The following is a 17,565-nucleotide window of genomic DNA, read 5'->3' on the forward strand; positions in this document are numbered from 1 at the left end:
TCTGCTCATACAATCTCTACTTTCTTATACACCCTTGGGAGTGAATCTTCTGGATTTTGTGAGGGCTTCATCCTTTGCACTCTCCCCCCCTCTCTCTCTCTAGTGCGCTTTTTTTTTTTTTTTGCTTTTTAGGGCTGTACCTGTGGCATATGGAAGTTTGGAGGCTAGGGGTCAAATCTGCTGGCCTATGCTACAGCCACAGTCATGCCAAGCTGATCTGCAGCCTACACCACAGCTTACTACAACACCAGACCTTAACCCACTGAGCAACGTCAGGGATGGCACCTGCATCGTTATGGATACAAGTCGGGTTCTTAAGCTGCTGAGCCACAATGGGAACTCCCTTTACACTCTCTTGTGAAACACCTATGTTTTGGTTATTAAAAGACTCATTAGTGTAAGTTGCTATTAAGCTCCTACTCATCAGTGGCTAAACAATGGATGGATATTATAAACTGGAAAGATCTGAAATTATTAAAAAATGTAATTAAACAATTAAATAATTATTCCTTTATTAATTGGTATGCAGAAGTGCCAAAAGGCAGAATTTTTAAATGAATTAATATAATCTCATGATGTGAACTGATTTCAGTATTTTCCTTTAGTATTGTGCTTTTAAAACTTAAAAAAAAATCTTTGAATTGTTTTTCTGAACTCTGGGAGTATTTGCATAATATTGTCATTTTAAGGGATTTAGTTTAAAACATACTACGGAGGAAAGTCTTGGCACGTCAAGACTCCTCCCCTCACACATATCCCAACTACATGTAAGGAGTACATTCACTTATTCTGTCATTCACACCTTTTCTTACTTTTTTTTTTTCAAATGAGAAGTATAACATTAATTGCTTAAAAGTAGTTGTCAGATTCAGAAGGTGATTCAGATACAGTCTGGTATGTATTTCCTGCATCTAACAGATGCTTTCTGACTGTGTGAATTTCGACAAAGTCTCAGTTTTTTTCTTTTGCAGTGTACCTGCATCAGAGGATTGGTTTCAGGGTTAAGAAAAGGAAGGCATATTACTATTCTACACATTGCAAAGGCACATGCTTAATATGGAATGAATACTTGTTAGTATGTAGCAATATAGTGTGGCCCAAAAGATTAGTCTTCCTTTACCTGTGGGTTGAAAATCTGCCAAGTTCTGCTCTTCCTCTTCTGTGTGCTGCCTCTTCCTCCCACACCAACGCCGCAGGGCCACTTTCCCACTGTGTGACAGAGAAGGCACTTAATAATTATTAGCTAAAAGATAGTAGCAACGGGACGTTAGGTCTTTGAAGGGTTTTTGTTGTTAAAATCTTAAAATTCGTCCTCTGTGACTGGAGTTGCCAGGATCTCCTTCTGAGATCTTTGCACCCCTGCCCCACTTACTTTCTAAGCCACTCAGCCCCTGTGGCATTTCTACACTTTCTTCCTGATAAAGTCTATACATTTACTAAATACTTACCAGAATTCATGAAAAAGAAAAAAAAAAAAAAAAGCCATCCAGACCTAGGTTGAAATCTCCATTCTTCCACGGAACTAGCTAGGTAACCCTTTGTAAACTTTTCTTTTTTTCTGGGTATCACCTCTGCCTAATCTCTAAATTAGGGAAAATTACCTCATTAATCAATTGAGAATATTAAACAAGCTATGTGAAAGCCCCAGGTGCTTAGTGGGAAAGGCAATAGGTATTTTCTCTAACTTCTCATTGGCCTCAAGACTTAAATGAGTATCAATCATTTTTGAAGGCTTTACTCCACAAATACGTTGTGAATTGTAGCTTTGTACATACGATTGAAATAGATGTCAAACATCAATGAAAAAGTATGAGAGAGGGAACACTCATAGGTAAAAAGGCCTTCCGGGTATTACTATAAAGCAATCTCGAAAGTATACAGAAAACTTTGTTTCCCACAGATGAGCCTAATCCTGATTATGGAGGACACAGCACGACTCAGTTGCTTACATTCTTCTCAGGTGTTAACAGTATTATTTGCACTATATCTTAATTTCAATATATATATATATTTGCCTGTCCCCAATATGTGAAGTAAAAGCAAGTTATGCAAGAATTTCCCTAAGATTTTTATTGTAACTGGTTTTAGTTTTTCCTGTGGGACACCTATCAGAGTATTTATTTACCCGTGTCAGGTGAAGGCCGTCCAGAGGATCAAATCTGATTTTTTTTGTTTGCCTTTTTGGGGCCCCCCTGGCAGCATATGGAGGTTCCCAGACCAGGGGTCCAGTCACAGCAACGTGGGATCTGAGCCCTGTCTTCCACCTACCCCACAGCTCACTGCAACACCCGGTCCTTAACCCACTGAGCAAGGCCAGCGGTCGAACCCGCGTCCTCTTGGGGTGCTAGTGGCGTTTGTTAACCGCTGAGCCATGACAGGAACTCCCCTCTTTTCTTTTTTCTTTAAAAAGTGCTTTAAAGGTGGGTTTGGAAGAGACTGAGGAAAAGCTCTCTTGGCTGCATTAAAAGCTGAGGATTAGTAGCAAAGTTCTGACCTGAAATTTAGGTCTTGTGATTTCTTTTCAGGAGATTTTTCACTGCATGAAAAACCTGTCTCCAATGGCCTTATTATTTAATTCAGCCTTAATTGGATACAAACGGTCAGCATCTGAGGGACTGTTGGAAGGCCTAAAGGTGCACAAATGTATTTTTTAATGGTACTACCCAGTCATCTGGAAATGGAAAACTCCTTCACCAAATTACTAAACCTTTCTGCTCCAATATGTTGTATGTTCATTTTGCATTTCTTCCCAATTGCAGAGTTTAAGGACATACAATTTAATTTCTAGAGTATACGCCCTGCTTAGGGGGAAGATTCAGCCATTTTCCAAAGTCGGCTACGCTCTGTGCTCAGTCATGTATGTTTCAGGAGTTCTCCACGTGGCTTCAAGAGGATGGCTTCACTGCTCCAAGAGGGAGGTCAGGCTTCCTTTAGGAATAAGACCCCTGGGAGGCGAGTTGGATGCTAAGACACCAACATAGGGGGAGGACCAGCTCCCTCAAACAGCCTTTCAAAATGCGGCCAGAAACTTTGGCCGCTATCGGGACCCCGGTGGACGGAGAAGCAAATGCCCAGCGGGCTTTCCTTTTGCAAGAGATGTAAATGGCCGGCCCAGGGAGCGAGCTGGGGAGAAGGGTTCTTGGGGTTCCCTCCCTCCTCTAGTTCAGTCGCCGACGGACCCTGGGAAAACATTCAGAGGGTGTCAGGTCGGACCACTGCCATTGTTATCCGGCTGAGACAAAGGCGGGTGGTGGCGGCGGCAGGGGGCGGGTAACGGGTGCCCATCCTCTAGGTGCCCTGAGAGTTGGGGGAGGACGGGATGGCAGGCGGATTCGGTTTGCTGGCTTGGAAGCGGGCTTCCCCAACCCCTCCCGCCCCCCGCCCGGGGCGCAGGGACGACGCGGCGAGGCAGCCGCAGCGGCCTCTGCGTCAAGGGGCGGCGGGGCGGGGAGGTGCGGCGCGGGGCCTGGCGACCTGGCTCGCGTCCCCCAGCCGCCCGCAGCCTCCTCCCTCCCTCCCCCGCAGCCTGTCGGCGGCCGCCGCTTGGGCGGGCCGGGCACGTGGGCGCCTCCGTCACACCCTCCCTCACACACACTCACACATACCCGCGCGCACGCACCCGCGCGCCTGCATCTCGTGCTCTTTCCCTGGCCGACACTCGGGCGCTCACGAGTCGCTCCTTGCCCGCCCTCCGGGCCCTTGGCCAGCCGCCGCTTCTCTCCACCCGGCTCCTCGCGGCCTCGGTCGCAGCCACCTGGACCAGACCCTTTTGCCGCTGCTGCTGCTGCTGCTGCTGCTGCTGCTGCTGTCGGGACGTGGAAACAGCAAGAGGCCCCCGACCAACACACGCTAACGGTGAGGACACGCTCCTACCACTAAGGGCACGGTTTAGGTTGGGGTGGGGCTCACCGTTTGGCACCCTGGAGCCCGGGACCCGGGAAGGGAGCGGAATTGATGGCTGGCTCTCCTGGGAAGGACTCAGGCTGTGTCCAGGAGTGAGGGGAGGCAGGGAGGCCCCAGAGCCCCGAGAAGGCGAGGCTGAGCTCTTCGGGAGACCCTTCAGGCTCAGGGTAGTGCACCTGTGCACAATCCCGGGGCCTAGAGGCGGCGCGTAATTGAAAGCACATGGGTCGAAACGTGCCGCCATCCTTCCTTTTGGTCGTGACCACAGCATCCCCAAGAGACTAGTTCTTCCCACGTCAAGGCAGGGTTGGCTGAAGGGTGGGGCCCGACGTGGCAAGTCAGAAAGTTGGGAGGGTCGGGACCGGATCGAGACGCTTTCAAGGTTCGAGGTGAGGAGGAAGCCGAACCTCGTGTGCGTGGGCGGTGGGGCGGGGAGAGGAGCCAACCTATTCCTCATTCGCTTCTGGTTGCTGTTGCAACTGCTGAAGGCATTTGCCCAAGACGGTGTGTGTTCACGTGACGCCAGTTCGCTTTTGCCGAGGCATCCTGCGAGAAATGGTCCAGAAGTGGGCCTTCCTCCCGCACAAGGCACATGACTGCCCAAGAAAGCACAGCCCGTGTGTTTCTGCCCATCCAAGCATTTGAGACTGTGGCGTGAGGGTGTTGGTGCTGGGATTTTAAAGGAGGGGGTAGGAAGAACTGGAATCTCAGACTTCGTTGACTCGGCTGGCTCGTGCATGGCCTGGACAGAGGACGAAATTGAGCACAGGCATAGACTTTCAGTCTCATCTCTCACGCATACCCGCCTTACAAATATGAATGGATCAAAACCCGCCCCAGCTGTCCTGGAGACAGGTTGACCCGCTCGGGCTCAGAGCTGCAGTGGCGGGAATTCTTTTCCGTTATGCAGAGAAGCGGCATCTTCCGCCCTTTCGCGGCGAGGGAAGCCCTGCAGCTCGCGCTCCCCGGTGCGGTGCATTCCTTTCCGCCTTTCCATTCTCTGCCCTCGGGTGGAAATAGTGGAGTAAGACGGGGCGGGGTCCGCACTCGGGCGCGGTGACGTCAGCAGTGTTTGGGTGCTTATGCAAATGAGGCTGCTACCGTTTCTGAGCGGCCGGCCGCCTCCCCTCCAGGTCTTAAAGGTAGACCCCAGTCTAAGTGGGCACCACTGGCTTGGTTCACTGACCCGAGACACGAGAGGACCGAAGGGTTTGCATTCTGTGCTGCATTTCGGCTCTTATCTTCCAGTCTTTAAAGCTGTTTTGTACCTGTCATTGCCTGGTTGCTCGCCCAGGGAACAGGGCGTTTGCTTCAGGAAATAACCATTTTTTGAAGAACTACCCCACGGAGAGCTCCTACCCCACCCAGCCTCCGTTCTGCACGAAAGGCGCTGAGAAACACACCTACTTAGGTCTTCAACGCCTTGTGGTGGAGGTTGACTTGTATTAGGTCTTTAGTAAAAGCCTCATGATGGATTGAAGAGCGTGTGTATTTCTCTCATTGCATTCGGAGAATTTCACTACCAAAATCATCTATTTTATTTTTTCGAATATCTGTTTTTTGTGCCTTATGATCAATGGTCTATGTATGTTTGTTAGACTAAAACATTTTCGATATATTTCTGAATTCATTGACCATTTTACTACACTTGATACATTCAGTGTGGTTTTATTTTTTATTTTTCAGGGATTAACATTTTTGTCTTTTTTTGTGTGTGTGATTTCTTGGGCCGCTCCCACGGCCTATGGAGGTTCCCAGGCTAGGGGTCGAATCGGAGCTGTAGCTGCCGGCCTACACCACAGCCACAGCAACGTGGGATCCGAGCTGCGTCTCCAGCCTACATCACGGCTCAAGGCAACGCCGGGTCCTTAACCCACTGAGCAAGGCCAGGGATAGAACCCTCATCCTCATGGTTCCCAGTCGGATTCGTTAACCACTGCGCCATGACGGGAACTCGGGGATTAACATTTTTGAAAGGAAGAGAATCTCATCTTTTATTGACAAGTTTTCTTTTTTTGATAGCACGTTTGATACTTGATTCAGGACTTACTTTATATTTCCAATATATGTAACCCAAGATACTGTATTTTAATGGCGTTAAGATTTATACACATTTTTAGGAAATAAGTGCTCTCTCATCCAACAAGGTAAGAATTATTTAGTCCAGTTCAAGCTGCCATAACAAATTACCATAAACTCAATTGCTTATAAACAATAGAAATGTATTTCTCACAGTTTTAGAGACTGGTCCAAGATCAAGGTGTTGGCAGATTCTAGTGAAGGCCAATTTCCTGGTTGCTATACGGTGCCTTCTCACTGTGGCTTGATGTGGTGGAAGGAGCTAGTTAGTTCTCTAGCATCTCTTGTTAACCCCCAAAGGCTTTCACCTCCTAATACCATCACCTTGCGGTTAGAACTTCAACTTATGAATATGGGATGGGAAGAGGACAAAAACATTCAAACCATAGCAAACAATAAAGAATGTTAGTATTGGATAATAACTACTCGAGATGCCAGTTGTCAGGGAGATGCCATAGTTGTCAGTTACTGAAAAGTTAAATTAGAATAATTTCCAAAACCTAAACTCTGCAATTATTAGTTAACCCAGGGATTCATAGTTCAAACTTTACTTTGTGCATGTTAGAAAATACGCTTGTCCTGTCATAACATAAAATTGTTGTGTGCATTGGTGAGAAATTTGCATTCTTTAGAACTCTGGATTATCCAGGGAATGAAAAAAAAATCATCGACTTAGAAAGATAAACCTGAAAGAGACTGTTGGTGATCAAAAGCTCTGAAAACTTGTACTTCTTAATTTACTTGCCAGCTTCTTTTGGAGAGTATGTTAACTTTTTATTACTGCATACCTATGCTTGATTGGCTATGTTAATATATTCCTATGCAGAGTCAATTTTAAAATAACTTCTGAGCAGATGGCATTATTAACAAAAACCCATGGGTGTGGTCCGATGTGTGAAAACATTCAACATTACATAGTAGGAATCTTTCGATTATTTCCAGTTTGCCCTATAACTTAACTCCTAACTACTCTTCTTATAATAAATTATCTGCTTGTACATTAGCTTTGACTGGTAATGACTGTCTCATATTTCTCAGTGAACAGCAAGCCCTGGAGACTGGGCTACAGGGTAATTTTAAATGCACAGTCCTATTTGATATAGGATAGAGTTGTTTTCACTCTCGAAGGCCAGTTTATTTCCTTGTGATTAGAGTGCTGAGGTATCCTTCCTGTAAGATGAATCAGTTGTTATCTTTGAGTAGAATACTTAACGCAGGAGCTTTTTACCTACCTGATGGGCAAAGATCAAAAAAGATGACTCAGTGTCGAAGAAGGCAGAGGTGAAACAGTTCCTCTCATACTTTGCTTGTGGTAGTCCAAATGGCGACAGATTTTATAAAGGGTCACTGGGCAACATTTACCAAAATTATAAATGTGCATACCCTTTGATCAAGCAGTTCAGCTTCTAGGAATTTATGCTACAGCTATGCAGATGCCGGATATACCGAGTGAGTTGCTTGAACATTGAAGCAAACTGTTAGAAATGGACCTGTATATGACATACTCATGCCATAGGCTATCATACAGTCATTTAAAAAAAACATACAGTAAGCTATTGCATTGACAGCAAAAGTTTTTAAAGATTTTTAAAGCGAAAAACCAAGCTGGAGAATTATTCATATAGTATTTGTAACTGCTGTATAAAAAGAAAAAAGATTGAGTCAATGGGGAGAAAATACATATTAGTCTGAATGTACATATTAGTTTGAATATATTCAAATGTCTGTGGAGGACTTTGGTGACTTATAGAAAAATAGGTGTGGGACTAGATATGCTAGGGAAAAGGGGTGGGAAGGTATTTTTCACTCTACGCCCACCATATTACTGTATTATTTATTTTACATATAGATTTCTAAACATATTCTAAAGTGAAAACGATAGCAAATAAACACTTTTGGGAGAAGGTATCCAGGCATCAAATGCTGTCAAATGAGGAAGGTAAATATATTTTTTTAAAAATTTGTTATTATAGTTGACTTACAATGTTCTGTCCATTTCTTCTATACAATAAAGTGACCCAGTCATATATACATATATATGTGCTATTTTTCTCACCTTCTCCTCCATCATGTTCCATCACAAGTGACTAGATATAGTTCCCTGTTCTATACCGCAGGATCTCATGGCTTATCCACTCCAAACGCAATAGTTTGCATCTACTAACCCCAAACTCCTAGTCCCTCCCACTCTCTCCTCCTCCCCCTTGGCAACCACAAGTCTGTTCTCCATGTCCTTGAGTTTATTTCTTTTCTGTAGATAGGTTCACTTGTGCCGTATATTACATTCCAGATATAAGTGATATCATATGATACTTGTCTTTCTCCTTCTGACTCACTTAGTATGAGAGTCTCTAGTTCCATCCATGTTGGCTGCAAAGGGCATCATTTTTTTCTTTTTATGGCTGAGTAGTATTCCATTCCATTCATTCCAGATGTATACATGTACCACATCTTCTTAATCCATTCATCTGTCATAGGACATTTAGGTTGTTTCCATGTCTTGGCCATTGTAAATCATGCTGCAATGAACATATGGGCCCGTGTGTCTTTTTCAATGAAAGTTTTGTCCAGATATATGCCCAAGAGTGGGATTGCTGGATCATGTGGTAGTTCTATATTTAGTTTCCTGGGAGGAAGGTATAAAAGTCAGTCGTTATTTTGGCTGCATGATTTTTATAGTTTCTAAATTTATAGCAAAGTTTCCTCTTTCAGTGTTCTTCGTTATAAAATTATATTAGAGCAGCAGATGAGCCACTAAAATTAGCTGGTTATATCAACGTAAAAATGCATTTTAAAAAATTATGGCTGCTCTGCACCCATGGAATATGGAAGCTCATGGGCGAGGGATTAAATCTGAGCTGCAGCTGTAACCGACCTACAGCTGTGGCAAAGCCAGATCCTTTAGCCCACTGCACCTGGCCAGGGATGGAACAGGCGCCTCTGCAGCTACCTGAGCCACTGCAGTTGGGTTCTTAAGCCACTGCGCCACAGCGGTAATTCAAAAAATGCATGTATTTTTTTTAGTGAGTTGACTGAGGTTTTTACAAAAGATTTTTGAGATAGTTATAAATTCACATGTTGTTAAGAAGTAATGATGTAAGATGCTATTTAATTATAAGAAATATCGGAGTTCCCATCGTGGCACAGTGGTTAACGAACCCGATTAGGAACCATGAGGTTGCGGGTTCGATCCCTGGCCTTGCTCAGTGGGTTAAGGATCCGGCATTGCCGTGAGCTGTGGTGTAGGTTGCAGACGCGGCTCGGATCCAGCATTGCTGTGGCTCTGGTGTAGGCTGGTGGTTACAGCTCCGATTCGACCCCTAGCCGGGGAACCTCCATATGCTGTGAGAGCGGCCCAAGAAAATGGCAAAAAGACAAAAAAAAAAAAAAAAAAAAGAAAGAAATATTAGAGAGTTCTTGTGTGCCCTTTATCGAGTTTCCTGCAGATGTAACATTTTGCAAAGCTATATTACAACATCATAATCAGAATATCCTCGACGTTGTTAAAGCAAACTTACACAACAGCTTCATCACTGTAGTATCCCTGTGTTGTCCTTTCATAAGCATAGCCACTTAACTTCTGCCCCCAACCTCTCCTTAACTCGTGGTAACCACTAACCTAATCTGTTATTCACGTTCGTTTTGTCCCTTTAAGAATACAGGTGGACTCATATAATATGAAACCTTTTGAAACTGGCTCTTTCTACATGGCATAATTGTCTGTAGATTCATCTAAATTGTTTTATGTATTAGTAGTTTGTTTTTATTTCTGAGTAGTACTCCATAGTATGGATTTACCAGTTTAACCATTTACCCATTGGGTTCTTTCCAGTTTAGAGTTGTTATGAATAAAGCTGCTCAAGACACTTGTTTACGGTTTTGATGGAACACGAATTTTCATTTCTCCAGGATTAAAGCTAGGAATACAATTGCTAGGTTACAAGGTAGCTGCATGTTTTGTTTTCTAGAGAGCAGTGTGTACCATTTTATGGTCTCACCAGCAATGTATGAATGATTGAGTTTCTCTGCATCCCTGCTAGAATTTGGTTGTCACTGTCTTTTGGCCTTTCTGATAAGTATGCAGTGACATCACATTGTTTCAGTTAGTCTTTCCTAGTGGCTGATAAGGCCAGTGACATTATCACATTCAGTGAAATGTCCCTTTGTGTCCTCTATCCAATTTCTGAATTTTTTAAAAAATTTATTATAGCGGATTTACAATTATCTGTCAATTTCTGAACAGCAATCTGACCCAGATATACATATATACATTATTTTTCTCGTATTGTTTTCTATCATGTTCTGTCACAAGTAATTGGATATGGTTCCTTGTGCTATACACAGGATCTCATTGCTTATCAATTCTAAATGAAATAATTTTCCTCTACTAACCACAAACTCCCAGTCCATCCCACTCCCTCCCCCTCTCCCTTGGCAACAAGAAGTCTGCTCTCTGTATATGTGAGTCTTTTTCAGTTTTGTAGATATGTTCATTTGTGCCATATTTTAGATTCCAGATATAAGTGATATCATATGGTATTTGTCTTTCTCTTTCTGACTTACTTCATTTAGTGTGAGAATCTCTGGTTCCATCCATGTTGTTGAAAATGGCGTTATTTTGTTCTTTTTATGACTGAGTAGAATTCCATTGTGTACATGTACCACATCTTCTGAATCCATTCATCTGTCGAAGGACATTTATGGTATTTCCATGTCTTGGCTATTGTGAATAATGCTGCAGTGATATGCATCTTTCTTCTCTAATAAATAGTGATGTTGAGCATTTTTTCATGTGCCTATAGGTCATCTGTATGTCTTCTTTGGAAAAATATCTATTCAGGTCTTCAGCTCATTTTTCAGTTGGGTTAGTTGTTTTTTTGCTGTTGGGTTGTATGAGTTGTTTGTATATTTTGGAGACTAAGCCTTTGTTGGTTGTATCCTTTACAACTATTTTATCCCATTCTGTAGGTTGTCTTTTTTTTTTTTTTTTTAATGGTTTTCTTTGCTCTTCAAAAGCTCGGAAGTTTGATTAGGTTCCATTGGTTTATTTTTGTTTTTATTTCTATTGCTTTGAGAGACTGACCTAAGAACATATTTGTATGGTTCATGTCAAAGAGTATTTGCCTATGTTCTCTTCTAGGAGTTTTATGGTGTCTTGTCTCATGTTTAAGTCTTCATGCCATTTTGAGTTTATTTTTGTACGTGGTGTGAGGGTGTGTGCTAGTTTCATTATTTACATGCAACTATCCATTTTTCCCAGCATCACTTGCTGAAGAGAATGTTCTTACCTCCTTTGTCAAAGATTAATTGATCACAGGTGTCTAGGTTTATTTCTGGGTTCTCTATTCTGTTCCATCGGTCCATATCTGTTTTTGTACCAGTACTATATTGCATTGATTACTGTAACTTTGTAATAATGTCTTGAAGTATGGGAGAGTTATGCCTCTGCTTGTTTTTTGTTTTGTTTTGTTTTGTTTTGTTTTCTCCTCCTCAGGATTGCCTTGGCAATTCTGGGTCTTTTATGGTTCCATATAAATTTTTGGATTGTTTGTTGCAGTTCTCTGAAAAATGTCATGGGTAATTTGATAGGGATCATATTAAATCTGTACGTTGCTTTGGGTAGTATGTCTATTTTAATGATATTAATTCTTCCAATCTAGGAGCATGGGATATCTTTCCATCTCTTTGAATCTTCTTTAATTTCCTTGAATAATGTTTTATAGTTCTCAGTATACAAGTCTTTTGCCTCCTTGGTCATGTTTATTCCCAGGTATTTAGTATTTTTGTGTGATTTTAAAAGGTATTTTTTAATATTCCTTTTCTAATATTTTGCTGTCAGTATACAGAAATGCAACTGGTTTTTGTATGTTAAACTTGTATTCTGCTACTTTACTGAATTCATTTATCAGATCGAGTAGTTTTTGTGTGGGGTCCTTAGGATTTTCTATGTGTAGTATCATGTCATCTGCATAGAGGGACAATTTTACGCCTTCCAATTTGGATACCTTTTATTTCTTTTGTTTATCTGATTGCTGTGGCTAGGACTTCCAATACTGTGTTAAATAAAAGTGATCAGAATGAGCATCCTTGTTCCAGATTTTAGTGAGAAGGCTTTCAGCTTTTCTCTGTTGGGTATTATATTGGCTGTGGGTTTGTCAAAAGTGGCTTTTATTACGTTAAGGTATGTTCCCCATATACTCACTTTGGTAAGAGTTTTTATCAAGAATGAATATTGGATTTTGTCAAATATTTTTCTGCATCTATTGAGATGATCTTGTGGTTTTTTACTCTTTATGTGTTGTATGACGTTGACTGATTTGCATATGTTGAACCATCCTTGTGAACCTGGGATAAATACTACTTGTTCACCATTTTTGTTCACCATTTTTGCTTCTATATTCATCAAAGATATTTGGCTATAATTTTCTCTTGGTAGTATATCTGTCTGGTTTTGGTATTAGGACAATGGTGGCTTCATAGAGTGTCTTTGGGAATGTTCCTTATTCTTCAGACTTTTAGAAGAGTTTAAGAAGGATGGGTTTAAGTTCTTTGTATGTTTGGTAGAATTTGCCTGTGAAGCCATCAGGTCCTGGACTTTTGTATATAGGGAGTATTTTTTATTACATACTCAATTTCATTTCTAGTGATCAGTCTGTTCATTTGACCTATACTTCTTAATTCAGTTTTGGTGGGTGTGTTGTCTCTAGAAAGTTGTCCATTTCTTCTAGGTTGTCAAATGTGTTGGTATATAATTGTTCATAGTATTCTCTTTAGTTTTTTGTTTTGTTTTGTTTTGTTTGTATTTCTACAGTATTTGTTGTGGTTTCTCCTTTTTTATTTCTTATTTTGTTCATTTCTCTTCTTGGTGAGTCTGGCCAGAAGTTTGTCAATTTTTTTTTTTTTTTTTTTTTTTTTACCCTTTTAAAGAACCAACCCTTGATTTGATTAATTTTTTTCTGTTGTTTTTTTGAATTTCTATTTTATTGATTTCCTCTCTGATCTCTTGGTTTCCTTCCTTCAGCTGATTTTAGTTTTTGTTTGTTTTTTGTTTTTTTTTTTCTGATTCTTTTAGGTGGTAGGTTCAGTTGTTGATTTGAGATTTTTCTTCTTTTTGAGAAAGGCCTGTATCTAATGAACTTACCTCTAAGAATTGCTTTTGTGACATCACATAGATTTTGAATGGTTGTATTTTCATTATCATTTGTCTCGAGATATTTTTTAATTTCCCATTTGATTTTTTCATTGACCCATTGGTTTTTTAGTAGCATGTTGTTTAGTCTCCATGTGGTCAATTTTTTCTCATTTCTTTTCCAGTTGATTTCTAGTTTCATGCCATTGTTTTCAGAGGAGATGCTTAAAATAGTTTCTATACTGCTAGATTTGTTGAGGTTAGTTTTGTGTCCCAGTATGCGGTCAATCCTAGAGAATGTTCCATGTGCACATGGGTTTTTTGGAAGTAATGTCCTGAAAATATCAAGTCTAATTGTTCTGTTGTGTCATTTAGGATCTTTAATGCCTTATTGATTTTTCTGTTTAGAGGATCTGTCCATTGATGTAAGAGGAATGTTAAAATCACCTACTATTGTTCTTTTCCCATCAATTTCTCCTTTTATGTATGTTAGTATTCATTTTATGTATTTGGGTGCTCCTATATTAGGGGCATATTTATTAATGCATATAATATCCTTTTCTTGAATTGATCCTTTTATCATTAAATAGTGTCCTTCTTTGTCTATCTTTATGGCCTTTGTTTAAAGTCTATCTTGTCTGATGTGATTATTGCAACTCCTGCATTCCTGTTTTTTCCATTTGCATGAAATATCTTTTTCCATCCCCTCACTTTGAATTTATATGTGTCCTTTGCCCTAATGTGGGTCCCTTGTAGGCAGCATATTGCAGAGTCTTGTTTTTTCAATCCAGTCTGCCACTCCATGTCTTTATATTGGAACATTCAGTCCATTGACATTTAAGGTAATCATTGAAAATATATATTCATTGCCACTTTAAACTTTGTTTCCCAGCTAATTCTATATTTCTCCTTATTTTCTTTCTTTTTGTGACTGGATGATTTCCTTTTTTATGCTTGTGTCTTCTTCTTTTGAGTTTTTATGAATGTATTTTTTTGGTTTTGATTTGAGGTTGCCTTGTCTTTTAAGTATGTTAACCCCTTCCTATATCTGCTTTCTTTAGACTGGTAGTTGTATAGGCTCAAACACATTCTTTAAAAAAAAAAAAAGTCTAGATTGTCTCATTTTCCTTTCTGACATTTTGTGACTTTGATGTCCTTTTTACGTCTTCATGTCAGTCCTTTTGCTGTTCATTGTCTTATTGTCACCTTTACAAATCTTTTTTTTTTCTTTTACATCTATATACTGGCTTATTTAAGTGATTACTTTCCAGTAGTGATTTCCTCCATTTGATGTCATCTTCTTTCCTGTTTAGAGGAGACCTTTCAGTATTTCTTTTTGAATGGGTTTAGTATTGCTGTATTCTTTTCTTTTTTCACACTTTTTATTGAAGTGTAGATTTACAGTGTTGTGCCAACCTCTGCTATACAGCAGTGACCCAGTCATACCTATATATATGGATTCCTTTTGTTAGATTATCTTCTTTCATGGTCTATCCCAAGAGATTGGATATAATTCCCTATGCTATACAGTAGGACCTCATTACTTAACCTTTTTTTTTATATATCTTTTTGGAGCTGCACCCACGGCATATGGAGGGTCCCAGGCTAGGGGTCTAATTGGGGCTATAGCTGCCGGCCTATGCCACAGCCACAGCAATGCCCTATCCAAGCTGTGTCTGTGAGCTACACCACAGCTCATGGCAATGCCAGATCCTTAACCCACTGAGCAAGGCCAGAGATCGAAATTATAACCTCATGGTTCCTAGTTGGATTCGTTTCTGCTAGTATTGCTGTATTCTTTTAGTTTTTGTTTGTTGGAGTAATTCTTTATTTCTCCTTTTTTTTTTTAGGGCTGCACTAGGGACATATGGAAGTTCCCAGGCTAGGGGTCAAACCAGAGCCGAAGCTGCTAGCCTGTGCCACAGCATCATGGATCCAAGCTGTGCCTGCAACCTACACCACAGCTCATGGCAACACAGGATCCTTAAGCCACTGAGCAAGGCCAGGGTTCAAACCCACAACTCGTGAATACTAGTCAGAATTGTAACCTACTGAGCCACAGTGGGAACTCCCTTTCCTTTTATTTTAAATGATAATCTTGCTGGGTAGACTATTCTAGGCTGAAAAAATTGCCCTTTTTAGAACTTCGGATGTATCTTGCTACTCTCTTCTGGCCTGTGGTGTTTCTATAGAGAAATTGTGGTGGTTCCCTTATAGTTAAATCTTTTGTTTTTCTCTTGCTGCCTTTAGAATCCTCTCCTCTTTAACTTTTGCCTTTCTCATTATATTATGTGTTGGTATGGGTCTCTTTAGGTTCAACTTGTTTGAGGCCCTCTGTTCTTCCTATATCTTGATATCTGCTTCATTTAGATTTGGAAAAGTTTTCAGCCATAATTTCTTCAAATATATTTTCAGTCCTCTGTTCTGTTTCTTCTCCTTTTGGAATCCCTATTATGCATAGTTTGGCATGCTTTATATTATGCCATAAATGTCTTATATTGCTTTCTTTCTTTCTTTTCTTTTGTTTTTTTTTTCTTTTTCGCTTTTTAGGGCAGCACCTGTGACATATGGAAGTTCCCATGATAGGGGTTGAATTGAAGCTACAGCTTCTGGCCTATACCACAGCCACAGCAACACCAGATCCCAGCCAGATCTGTGACCTACACCACAGATCATGGCCACCCTGGATCCCTGACCCACTGAGCAAGGTCAGGGACCAACCCTGTATCCTCACAGATACTAGTTGGATTCGTTTCCACTGTGCCATGATGGGAACTCCACATTTTTTTTTTTTTTTTCATTTGGCTTTTTGTCTGCTGTCCTGATTGGGTGGTTTCCATTACTCTATTTTCCAAGTCACTTATTTGTTCCTCTGCATTATTCATTGTGCTCTTCACTGCCTTTAACTCAGCTTGCCCCCTCCTGAGTGTCTCAGGCTGCTGTGTCCCAGGCGGCGGTACTGATGGTCTCTGCGGCTCTTTCTCTGCTTTGCCCTCCTCTGTCCGGCTGCTGTGCTTTGCTCTGAGGCTTTGAGGTTCCCCCTCCAATCCGGCTGATCTCCCTGTCAGTTAGGTGGCCTTCCTGGGTGTGGATTCTTTTCCTCTTTCATAGTCCCCTCTCAGGAGTGCTGGTCTAGTTCTGATTCTTTTTTTTTTTTTTTTTCTCTTCTTTTTCTCTCTTTTTCCCTTTTGTTCTACCCAGTTAAGTGGAGAGTTTCTTGCCCTTCTTGGAGGTTTAAGGTCTTCTGCCAGCATTCAGTATAGATGTTCTTTGCCAGTCATTCTACATGTAAATTTTTTTTTCGGCGTGCTTAGAGGAGAAGGTGAGCACAACATCACAATCCTCTGCCATCTTCATCTCTGGTCCCTGAATTATTTTTAATTGATGACTTCGATATGTTCTTTATGGAGCCCTAAATACTGTTTTTTTCCTTGGATATGTGGCCTGTAAATACTTTCTTCCAGTATTCAGCTTATTTTTTGTGTGTGTGTTTAATAGGTTCTTTCACAGAGCAAAATTTTTGAAATTTGTAGTCCATTTTACCAATTTTTGCTTTGATGGATTTTGCTTTTGCTGTCATGTCAAAGAACTCTCAGCTTAACTCTAGATCTTGAAGATTTTCTTTGATAATTTCTTTTTAAAAGTTTAATAGTTTTATGTTTGACATCTTAATCCATGATTCATTTGGAGTTAATGATAATGGAGTTTTGTATAAGGTCCGAGATTTAGGTCTAGATTATATTTTTGCCTGGGAATGTCCAGTTCTTCCAGAACTATTTGTTGAAATGGATGTCCTTTCTCCACACTGAAGTTTTTTTGCACCTTTGTCAAAAATCAGTTATATGTATTTTTGTGGGTTTCTTTTGCATACTCTCTTCTATTCCTTGATCTATTTGCCTGTTCTTCTGTCAGCGTCACACAGTCTTCATGACTGACTGTATAAGTCTTGAAATCAGGTAAAATGATCCTACTTCATTCCTCTGTTTTGAAATTGTTATTATTTTAGTTTTTTGATATTTTATACAAATTTTAGAATAATTTTATCTGTATCTACAGAAATTTTCCTGGGTTTTTATAGGAATTGCCTTACATTTGTATATCAATTTAGAGGGAATTGATGTTTTTACTGTGTTGGGTCTTTCAGTCAATAAACACTGTATGTTCATGTATTTAGATCTTATTTATTTAATCACTCTGTAGTATTCAGTATTGATTTTTGTTCATAGGTACCTTGGGATTTTCAACATAGACAATCAGAAATTTTCTTTCTTCCTTTCCAATCTCTATACCTTATATTTCCTTTTCTTGCCTTACTGCACTGGGTAGATATTCAAATACTGTGTTGAATAAAAGTATGTGACTGGACACTCATGTCTTATTCCTGATCTTAAGGGAAAAGCATTTAGTCTTTCATTTGCAATTATAATGTCAGCTGTATGTTTTTTGCAGTGATT

At 40.6% G+C, this 17,565-nt stretch overlaps 2 protein-coding genes across 7 annotated transcripts in view; one reads left to right on the forward strand and one right to left on the reverse strand.

Annotated features, from left to right (window-relative positions):
* The window catches only part of LRRIQ1 (leucine rich repeats and IQ motif containing 1), a 292,539-nt gene extending 288,319 nt beyond the window's left edge, over nucleotides 1-4,220 (reverse strand). For 4 of the 6 annotated variants that reach the window (XM_021092788.1, XM_021092795.1, XM_021092786.1 and 1 more), the window contains exons 1-2: nucleotides 3,910-4,015; nucleotides 1,121-1,209 (exon numbers count right to left, since the gene is read on the reverse strand). The gene's annotated coding sequence lies outside the window, so the exon portion shown is untranslated. Of the gene's footprint in view, nucleotides 1-1,120; nucleotides 1,210-3,605 lie in introns of all 6 variants that reach the window. The other 2 variants (XM_021092787.1, XM_021092789.1) reach the window with 2 other exon arrangements.
* Nucleotides 3,699-17,565, forward strand: part of SLC6A15 (solute carrier family 6 member 15) — a 55,410-nt gene continuing 41,543 nt past the window's right edge. The window contains exon 1 of the mRNA XM_021092797.1: nucleotides 3,699-3,855. The gene's annotated coding sequence lies outside the window, so the exon portion shown is untranslated. The remainder of the gene's footprint in view (nucleotides 3,856-17,565) is intronic.

Source organism: Sus scrofa, chromosome 5 (genome assembly GCF_000003025.6).
Source record: "Sus scrofa isolate TJ Tabasco breed Duroc chromosome 5, Sscrofa11.1, whole genome shotgun sequence".
NCBI classification, from domain to species: domain Eukaryota; kingdom Metazoa; phylum Chordata; class Mammalia; order Artiodactyla; family Suidae; genus Sus; species Sus scrofa.